This window comes from Octodon degus, unplaced genomic scaffold (genome assembly GCF_000260255.1).
Source record: "Octodon degus isolate 3935 unplaced genomic scaffold, OctDeg1.0 scaffold00001, whole genome shotgun sequence".
Taxonomy (NCBI): domain Eukaryota; kingdom Metazoa; phylum Chordata; class Mammalia; order Rodentia; family Octodontidae; genus Octodon; species Octodon degus.
The window spans coordinates 36,753,978-36,764,236 of NW_004524577.1; the positions used below are offsets into that span (position 1 = coordinate 36,753,978).

The 10,259-nt window shown below is 45.0% G+C and overlaps 1 protein-coding gene across 1 annotated transcript in view; it reads right to left on the reverse strand.

Annotated features, from left to right (window-relative positions):
• Map3k1 (mitogen-activated protein kinase kinase kinase 1) overlaps positions 1–10,259 on the reverse strand; it is a 42,877-nt gene that overhangs the window by 7,189 nt on the left and 25,429 nt on the right. The window lies entirely within an intron of this gene.

The following is a 10,259-nucleotide window of genomic DNA, read 5'->3' on the forward strand; positions in this document are numbered from 1 at the left end:
TACCTGCCCCAGGGTAGGGGAAGTACTCACACCTATGGGTACTTCCCAGTAGTACTAAAACCCATAATCGCAGCCTTGGCTCACACATAATCCCAGTGGATCATGAGTTAACACAAACTCTAGAAGTCCTCACCCCATGACTGCATGAGGCTTTAGGGGGACAACTAGACACAAACCATAACGTAGTCCTTTCTTAATATAAATACCTAAAGTTATAAATTTCCTTCTAAGCATTACTTTAGTCAAAACCTATGAATTTTGATGTTATATTTTTATTACTTAGTACAAAATAGTATAAAATTTCCCTTGTGATTTGTTTTTCTTTTTTTTTTTTTTTTCTGTATTTGGTACAGTCTACAGGATCTCACTATGTAGATCGGACTCGTAGTGATCCTTCTGTGTTCAGCCTCCCAAGAGTTGGCGTTACAGGCTTGGCCACCATGGCAGCCGCAGCACGCCCCAGGGGTGGGGCCGCCTCCGCACGCCCGGGCCTCTGGGCTCTGCCTAAGCAGGCTCTTCAGTCTGCTGAAGGATCGGCCCTTGTGAGTTGTTTTTCAGTCCATAGATTATTTAGAAATATGCTTTTCATTTGTAAATGTTTAGGATTTCTAGATATTGTAACTGGTTTTTAATTCCATTATAATCAGAGGACATATATGGTGCTCACTTTGGCAGCACGTATATTAAAATTGGAACAGAAAACATGTCTGATTTCAGTTTTTGAAAAATGTAATTGACTTATGTCTCAGCCGGTACTCCCCTGGGGGTCAAACCATGTGCTGTCGGAAGCAGTGTATTTTGTTATTGTTTGGTGTTCTATAAATATTAGTTAGGTTGTGTTGGTTTATAGTCCATTAGATCATTTGTGTTTTTAATGGTTTACAGAAAATTTTAGATATGGATGAATAAGGAACAAAAGAGTGGCAGAAACTCTAGGGATACAGATCTGCTGCTGTCCCAAAGTCTCGTCTTCTGACTGTTCCCCTGCATCCTGTTATTTTCAGTGTCCCCAGATACACTGCTCTGAGGATGAGAACCTGTGTGCTGTTTTTTCCCACTTAAATCCCATCTATGCTATCAGTCACGGAAGTGCCACAGAAATATCCTAAAGAAACCCACGAATATGGCTTGGGTCCCTAGTGAATCATAACTTCCAGAAGCCAAAATAAAGTGTAACTTGATTCTCCAGCAATTTATTGAGCACCTATTTTGTCCTAAGCTCTAGTGCAGGAAACAAATATTTAAGTAAACACATACATAATGTCATACAACAATGCCCTAAAGAAAATGAGGCAAGGTCTAGACTAGAGAGTGAGATTGGTATGTCTTTGGCACTCTCCAGACCCACTGTCTATACCCTGGGGGATTAATTGGTTGGTTCACTAGATTTGTCCCTGGGGAACACTGACAGGAAACTGCAGGGAGAAGGGTGACGGTCTTTGCGAACTGACTGTATCCTGACAGCTGGTCCTTTTCAGCTGGCCTGCTGGCTCCTGTGTTTCCTTCATCCTGGAAGCGATAAGAACACGCCATTACTGCTAGCTGTATGGGTCGCACCACCTCGATGGTTTCCATTCACCATGTCCGTGCCTTTATATGGCTCTTAGATCGTCTTATATTGTGCCTAAGTCATCTTTCTCTGCTGGCACCCTGTCTCTTTATATGGGTCCCCTGGCTTGAGAATTGCAACCCTGGATAGAGCAGTGATGCGAGTGCCTGAGACCTACCTGACAAGAAGACAGCAGAGTTGGGGACAGCCGTGGGGAGATTCTCTGGCTAGAAATGGAAAGGCCTGCTTAGGCAGAGTGCAGCAGCCAGGGTTCGATGGAGACTGAGCATGGTGGCACATGCCTGTAATCCCAGCGCTTAGGAGACTGAGAACAGGAAAATCACTATGAGTCCAATCTACGTAGTGAGACCCTGCAGACTGTACTAAATATATTAAAAGGAAGAAGGAAAGAAATGGAAAGGGAGGGAGGTTGGAAGAACGTCACCTGTTAAGGAAAAAGAAGGCCCGTGTGGCCAGAACTTGGTGAGGGAGTGGGGAAGGGTGAAGTCAAGGACAAATTGAGGAGACCACATCCTGTATATCCTGGTGAGGAGATGGGATTCTTTGTACAGTGGAAAACTACAGGAGGTTTTTAAGCATGGGGATGATACGCTCTGATTCATAGTTTTAAAAGATCACTTTTGGGGCTGGCAAGATAGCTCAGCAGACTAAGTACCTGCTTAGGCTAGCACAGGGATTGGGGGTCATTGCAGGGACTCCAGTTTGGTCCTGGGCACCACATGCTGCTCTGTCCCCACCCCCAGGCGCACTGAGCCAGCCACCAAGACCAGGTGTGATGGTACACGCTTGTAATCCCAGCTCTGGGGAGGCTAAAAGCAGGAGGATCACTATAAGTCCAGGCTGCATAGTGAGACTCTGTACCAAATACATTTTTTAAAAAAGAAAGAAATCGCTTTTGTTGGGTACTGGGTGGAGAACAGGGAGACAGCCACCCTACTGGGAAGGTTAGGAGGCTGGCACAGCAGTTGAACCAAGAGATGATGGTAGTGTGGACTAGAGTGATAAGGAGATGGACTAGGTGGGTGGAGTAGGGTTATATTTTGGAGGAGGAGCTGACAGGAATTGTAGATAGATTACATGTGGTAGAGTGAGGTTCTGAAATGCTAATGGAAAATGTCAAATTGCTAGTTGGCTAGTCACATCTGGAGCTCCAAACTATAGTTAGAGGTAAAATTAGAGGCTTTGGCCAAGGAGCTGAGCAGATCATCCAGCAAGCAAATGAACGCAGGTTATAGCAGTGCCTGTGAGTTTCTGAGAGCACAGAGCCTGGACGGCTTAATCAAAAGCAGTAGTAGCGGTGGGCTTAAAAATGTTTAAGAGGGAAAATTGAGAGGAGAGAGGGGAAAAAAGTGTGCACATTTCTTTCAATAACTTTTGCTGCAAGGAAGGCAGAGAAGTGGAGATTTAGTCAGAAATACAGTAAAGGATCCTGTAGTGCATTTGTGTGCTGATGGGAATGATCCGAAATCAAAAGAAATTGAGGTCTGTTTGGGAAAGGAGAATGAGGCCAAGGAGGAGGTAGGAGCTGACTCTTCTGGAGAAGGAGGCTATTTAGAGATGGTGGATATTCGACAGGCTATTTGACTAGCTATGTGTTGACTACTGTGGGTGGCGTACCAGCAAATAATTATTTGCAGACAAATATGTGCCTGGGAAGAGCATTAAAAGATGATAATTAGTTCAGGAAACATATAATTCAGAAAAATTAAATATTGCCGAGGAATTTCAGTGTGAGGTGCCAGACTTAGGAAGTGCCTCTGGGAGAAGCAAGAAGCAAGTGGGAAGGAGGAGTAGAGCGGCGGGCGACCTTCGCAAAGTGGGACGCCTGAGCCTGATTCTTCTTGCAATCTAGAAGGCCACAATCGTTAGCATCTAGCGTGGCAATGTTGTTTCTAATTTCATTCTTTAGTAACATCACAGGGTAGCTTCCCAGAGCTTACGTGAGGTGTGATAAGACAGCAAATTGAACACAGACGCTGCTGTAAGAATCTCACTTTCATGAAGACAGAAATTAGACAGACTTGAAAACATTAAAAATGCTACTCTTCGGGCGAGGGACATAGCTCAGTAGAATAAGTGCCTGCCTGGCAAGCAGAGGGTCCTGAGTTCAATCTCCGGTACCGGAAAAATAAAATAAATACATAAATAAATAAAATGGTAAAGTTATAGGCCCCCCCACAGCAGGCAAGCAGGCCCCTTCTCTGTACATAATGACTGCAGGGGCTGGGCACCACTTGGCTCCTTTGGCTCCTGTAAGTGCTGGATCACTAAAAGAATACAGTTGCTAGGAAACGAAAAAAAAAAATGCTACTCTTTTATTAGCAGGGGGGACACATCTATTCTGGATGAAAATATGTTATCTATTTTAAGAGTAGATTTTGATTTTTTTTGATGAGTTAAAAAACTATTTTAAAATTTATAGATTTTAATACTGGATAGTAAAATAGTATCTATAGATAAAAGCTATATAGTAAACGTTATTTAGGAGCTTTTGATAGTTTTTAAAACCAGTTCCTTTTTTTCTTTTTTGGCGCTAGTGCTTGAATCCAGGAGTCTCCCAGGCCAGTCAAGCACAGGCTGTATGATTGATCTACACTCTTAGCCCAAAAAATTTTAAAGTCTGTCTCTGAAGACAAAAATGTTTGAGAATTGTGAACCACATATTGTGATTCAAAATTTTGACAAGGAAAAGATGTGACAAGGAATTTCATCAGCTTGTTAGGTTCATTCCAATTCTATGAATTGCAGGTGTGTGTGGCATATTAATGAGATTAGCCACTATCTTTGGGGGGTTATTTTGTGCCCCATGATCTAACATAGGGCATAAAAAAGGAGGAGGAAAATGATCTCTTGTTTGTTTTTGTGAATTAGCAAAGGCTTCCTTTTCCTCCAACTGCTCTACTGCCATCTACTGAAACGTAAGTGCAATATATTCACAAGTTGATGGGATTGTGGCGTGCATGATGTTCCTTTGCGTTGTACGGTACACAACGGAGTGCGGCAACCGTGAGTGTCCACTGGCAGGTCTACGGCAGCAGTTAGTCCTAAACTGTGATGCCAGAGCGTCTAAGGAGCCCTGGCATGAGCTAAGGGCTGGGTAGGGGCTTCAGGCAGGCGACAGGAATGCAAAGGTAACGTGAAGTAGCAGAAATGCTGTGTTAGCAAGTGAGAATGTTTCCGTCAGAGTAACTGGAAACATCAATTCCTGCAGCAGTAGGCAGCAGATGGCACCAAGGGGCCTGAAGCCGGCTCAAGCTAGTCTGTGAATCCCCAAGAAATAGTGACTGGCAGCCCGACTGGAAGGATGAAGGGCTGGATGGGTGTGTGGATGGATGGATAGCCGGCTGGAAGAGAAGTGCTCGAAAATAGAGCGGGGAAGAAGGCATGGAGTGGGGCTGGGGAGATGGCTCAGTGGAATAAGCACTTCCCTGGCAAGTGCAAGGGCCGGGGTTCAATCCCTGGTTCCACCAAAAAAAAAAAAAAGAAAGCATGGAGTTTCTCAACATAGTCTCACCCTTTTTTAAAAAGACTATTCAGAGAGGGTCCAGACGTTTAATAGGAACACTGTGTTAAGCAATACAAGTTAAACCTAGGTTTTAGACTGGAAAGAGGGCTTTTCGGGGATTGCTTCATAGCCTTTTTTCCATCCACTTTTATAACAACATTGAGGTTTCTGTTCTATTCCTAAAGAGGAGTGAGGTAGGGCCAGCGAGATAGCTCAGTAGAATAAGTGCCTGTCTGGCAAGCTCAGGGTCCTGAGTTCAATCCTTGGTACCACCAAAAAAAAAAAAAAAAACGAGTGAGGTAAAGTTAATTTTGAAATAGTGCCATGGGCACGCTGAGATCACGCCCGGCATTCTGCTGCCCTCTACTGGGTACTACACAAATAGAAAATAATTCTTCCACGGATGGTCAGTTCATGAAGGCCGAATTGTCGTTTGAAATTTAGAAACTCAAACCCTAAAGAGAAAAGACAGTAAAAAGAAATCAAGGTGTCATACAAAAAGGAAATTAGACCAAACCAAAAACTACAAATATAGAAATACTTTCTAACGTTTTATCTTGAAAGTTTCTAACCTACAGAAAAGTACAGTGTATCTTTTATCTAGGTTCAAATGTTAACATTTTGCTAACATTTGGCAGTATTCTCTGTCTTACACACACACAAACACACACACACACACGTCTGCGTGTGCTCACACACACCTACCCCCCCATACATGGATACATGTATTTTTTCCTTTGCAAATTGCCTGTCATTAACTTTCCAAGAATAGCATTTTTTTACATATTTTCAACACCATGATCACATCTTTTAAAATGAACATTTATTATTATGAACATAGTCCATAGTTAAATCTGTTCAAATGTCTTTTGTGGTTGTTTGCTTTTTATTTGCTTTTAAAATATGGATCAAAGTTCATGCATTGCCTTTATTCTATTTTAACCTATCTCTTGCTTTCATCTATTTTTCATCATATAAAACTTTTACAGGTCTCGTGTCTTGCACAGTGATCCTTATTCATCAGTTTTCTGATTTTTTTTTCATAATTCAACTGAAGCAGTGTTGGCGCGCACACACACACACACTACTTAGTGTCAGGCTGTCCCACTATTGGAGATTCTGTGGCCATTTTTTTTATTTTATCAAAACAGCAAACATTTCAAGTGGCAGTGAGCAGATCCCTACTGGAGGATGGAGTGAAGCTGTATGGCGGAGTGTCCTGGTTCCCAGAAGAATTTCAGTGCATGATTTCTGCAGCAGCGAGGATCCTTCTTCTTCACAGTGGCATGGTGTGTGCGTGTGCACTTGTGTGTGTGCGCGCATGTGTCACAAGACAACCCATCTCTATCACCTGTTGTGTGTGGATCAGATAGGTGTTAACTGGTGTCCTCGAAAGCTTAACTTTTCTTTTCCTTTCCCTGCGCCTTGCCCTCTGGTTGGCCCGGTGAACTCACGGATTGCCAAGTCTGGGTCTAGCTGTCCCCGACACGACTGGGAAACGGTAGTAGTAGGACTGGGAATTGGGGTGTGCTCAGCCCTTCATTTGCCTTGTTCTGTCTCTGCTTTCTGGTCACCATGGGACAAACTGGGCTCCTCCACCATGCATTTCGTCTGGGCCACGCTGCCTGGCCACAGACACGAAACCGAGGGGCCACGTTGCCATGACAGAGAACCAGTCTGTGAGTCAGAATAAACATTTCCTCATTTTTTGTTTATTTCAGATATTTTTTCATAGCAAGTTGACGGACATGGAATTTTAAAATCAGCATGTTAGTTTATTATTCCAATTGATGGTTGAAAGTCCCAATTTTTTTTAAAAATTTTTTTCTTTTTCTTTTTTTTTTTTTTTTTTGAGACAGTCTCAATATGTAGCTCAGGGTAGCCCTGAACTTTCTGTGTAGCCCAGGCTGGCTTTGAATTCATGGCAGTCCTGTCTTAGCCTCTCAAGAGCTGGGGTCACAAGCAGCTCTATCGAGCTGTGTTCTCTCTGACCTATTCCCATGATTTCGGGAGCACCATTTGCTTTCAGAACAGCAAAACATATGAGGCTCATTTTCTCTTTTACTGCTTCAGATCAGAAAGAGCTGTTTATGGAACCCTGTTGCCTTTTATGTAAAAGCTAAGATCTAGGAAAAAGGGGTGCACCATGACTCAAACTATATTTTAAAAATCATAGGGGGAAGGGGGGGAAAAATAAAAAAAAATAAAATAAAAATCATAGCCAGGCATGGCTTTTATACACTTGCAATCCCAGGACGCTGGCCAGCTGAGGCAGGAGGATACCAGTGTTGAGGCCATCCTGGGCAATTCTGTACCTTAGCAAGAGCCTGTTTCAAAATGAAAAGCAAAGGGCTGGGTTCAATCCCCGGGCCTGCCAGGCCTGCCCTACCGCTGGGGTGCACTGAGATGGCAATCGAGACTGTGTATGGTGGCACGTGCTCCTGTAACCCCAGCTCTTGGGAGGCTGTAAACAGGCAGATCATGAGTCTGATTAGTAGTGAGACCCTGTGGACCCTTCCCTAAAATACAAAAAAGAAAAGAAAAGAAAAAGTAAAAAAGGGTCAGGGATGTAGCTCAGTGTGAAGGCCCTGGAATCGTCTGAGTCCCACCGAACTAAACAAACCCCCCTGCCCAGGTCGTGAGTACATTTCCAATTGAAATGTAATACCCCTGACTCTTCTCTACCTTGTCACATGCACCTTTGTGTGTCTTTTCACAGTGAAAATCCTGTTCCTCAGCAATATCAACATACCCTATTATTATGTTCTACATGAAACAGTTTCAGAATTATATCACTACCAAGATAAGTCTCTCTGCATTTTTTAAATCCTTTTGACTAAATCTCACTAGAGGTGCATCCTTAGGAAGATGCTCTCTTCAGTTACTAATTAAAATGTTTTACTGGAGTTAGAAATCAATTATAATTTTAGTCGTTTGTCCTTGTGATTTAGTTAAACTAACCTAAGCGGAGCATGTTTCAGCTTCTGTGTTCATCACAGAAGGCACAGAAATAAGTAAGTTTCTGTTTCTTTTCTTTTTTATTTATTTATTTTCTGGTACCAGGGATTGAACTCAGGACCTTGTGCTTGCCAGGCAAGCACTTATTCCACTGAGCTATCTCCCCAGCCCTCGCTTCTGTTTCCATAGCTGTAAAACTTCCCTGTAGAGTAAGAGGTAAGTGACCAGGCATTACAGTGCGGCAGAGGACGGGCCAAAGCAAGCGAACTTGAGGATGCCTGGGGATTCCAGGAGAGAAGGCCGTGCTCAGCCTGGGTAGGGGGACTTCTGGAGAAAGTGGGGGTCAGGATGTCCCGTCAGAGGCTGAGGGATAGGAAAGGACCAGGCCCTCCAGGGAAGCAGAAGTGCCTGCGAAAGCGACAGGTCTGCAAGCCAGGGTTGGGCAGAAGTCAGAACACCAGAAGGGCCTTCGGCTGCGCGGAGTCCTCGGTTTTCTCCTCAGCTCCGTGCTCCCTGGCCTCACTTCACCCGGTTCCTAGACGGTGCCTGCGTGGTCGTGCGCCACGCCCACATCCCGCCTTTGCACTCAGAGGGCTGCACTCTTGCTTCTTTCCTTCTGTTCCCAGACCTGAGGGATAGTCCTTGCTATTCACTTCCCAAGGTTTTCTGTTCTTGTCTTTTTTTTTTTTTTTTTTTTGTATTTCAGTACAGAGTCTCACTATGTAGATCAGACTCATAGTGATCCGCCTGTGTTCAGCCTCCCTCCCAAGCGCTGGGATTACAGGTGCGCGCCAGCACGCCCAGTCCCAATCCGCATCTCAGCACAGCCCAGGGGCAGGGTCGGCACAGTGCCAGGGATCGAACCCCGGCCACTGCATCTGCCTAAGCAGACACTTTAGTCCGCTGAGCTGTCTGGCCAGCCCTGAAATGACTTTTTGTCTGAGGCACTTGCCTTGTGGCTGACACAGTGTACCCAACACTCACAAAGCAGACAAAGCGGATGTTTATTCTGGTCTCTGTCCAGGCACAGTGGGATGGCAACGGGGACAAACAGCTACTCATGTCTGGGCACCCAGGAAAGAAGCAGGAAGGCAAGTACCTTTTAGAGCGGAGCACGCCCTCGCTACAGCCCCCCTGTGTGTGGCTCCCTACTGAAGGAATTTACCCAGCGCGCCCCCACAAGTCCCACCTCTGAGCACAGGTTTTTCTGGAGACATTCCCACCCGGGTCACAGCACCTCTTTTATTATTTATTTATTTATTTATTTATTTATATTTTATGTATTTGGTTCAGGGTCTCCCTACACAGCTCAGACTTGTAGTGATCCTCCTGTTTTCAGCCTCGCCAGTGCTGGGATTACAGGTATGCACCACCATGCCTGGACTCAGTCCCTGGCTCAGAGTGCCTGGGGGTGGGCCCAGCGCAGCGTGCAGAACTGGGGATCGAACCTTGGTCCCTGAGCTTGCCAAAGCAAGTGCTTAGTCTGCTGAGCTATCTTGCCAGCCCATCTCTTAAAATCTATGTTCACTCGCGATATTCTTCTCCCCCGGGTTTCTAAATACGATCCCTGGTCTCATTTCTATTTTTTTCTGTCTATATCTTAAATCTGTCTTTGCCCAAGGTCTGATTTTAGTCATTTCTTCTCATGGAACATTTGCCTTGAGTATGCTACCCACTGCCTCTCATTGAGTAGATGCCATAAGGCTGCCTGCCGGAGGTCTGCTCTTCAACTCATTAAGAGGTGGGCATTTCAGAAGGCCTCCGGATACTTCGTCAGTGGATTAACTCACGCCTGAGGTCGTAGTTGGACGGCACTGAGAGGATGGAAACTTAGGTGGGGCCTAGCCGAAAAGGGCGGGTTATGGAGGTACGATCTTGGGGACTGCATCCCCGTCTTGCCCCTTCCTTTCTGGCTCTTTCCCTCTGCTTCCCGGGTGCGCAAAGTGGTCAGCTTTGCCCCACATCCTCCGGCCATGTTTCTGCCTTGAAGCAGGCCCCAAAGCGGCAGACTCGGTTCTGTGGATGGAGACCTCTGAAACGTGAGCCAAGATAAACCTTTCCTTGTTTGTGGCAGGCACTTTGTGACAGTGACGGGAAGCTCATATGCATGTGAGAATGTGTCTCTTTCTCATTGCTGAGACAAAATGCCCGACCTCCAAAGTTACAGGAGGAAAGGTTTACCATAGCTCACTGTTCACAGAGCTTTCGGTTCACAGTCGGCTGGCT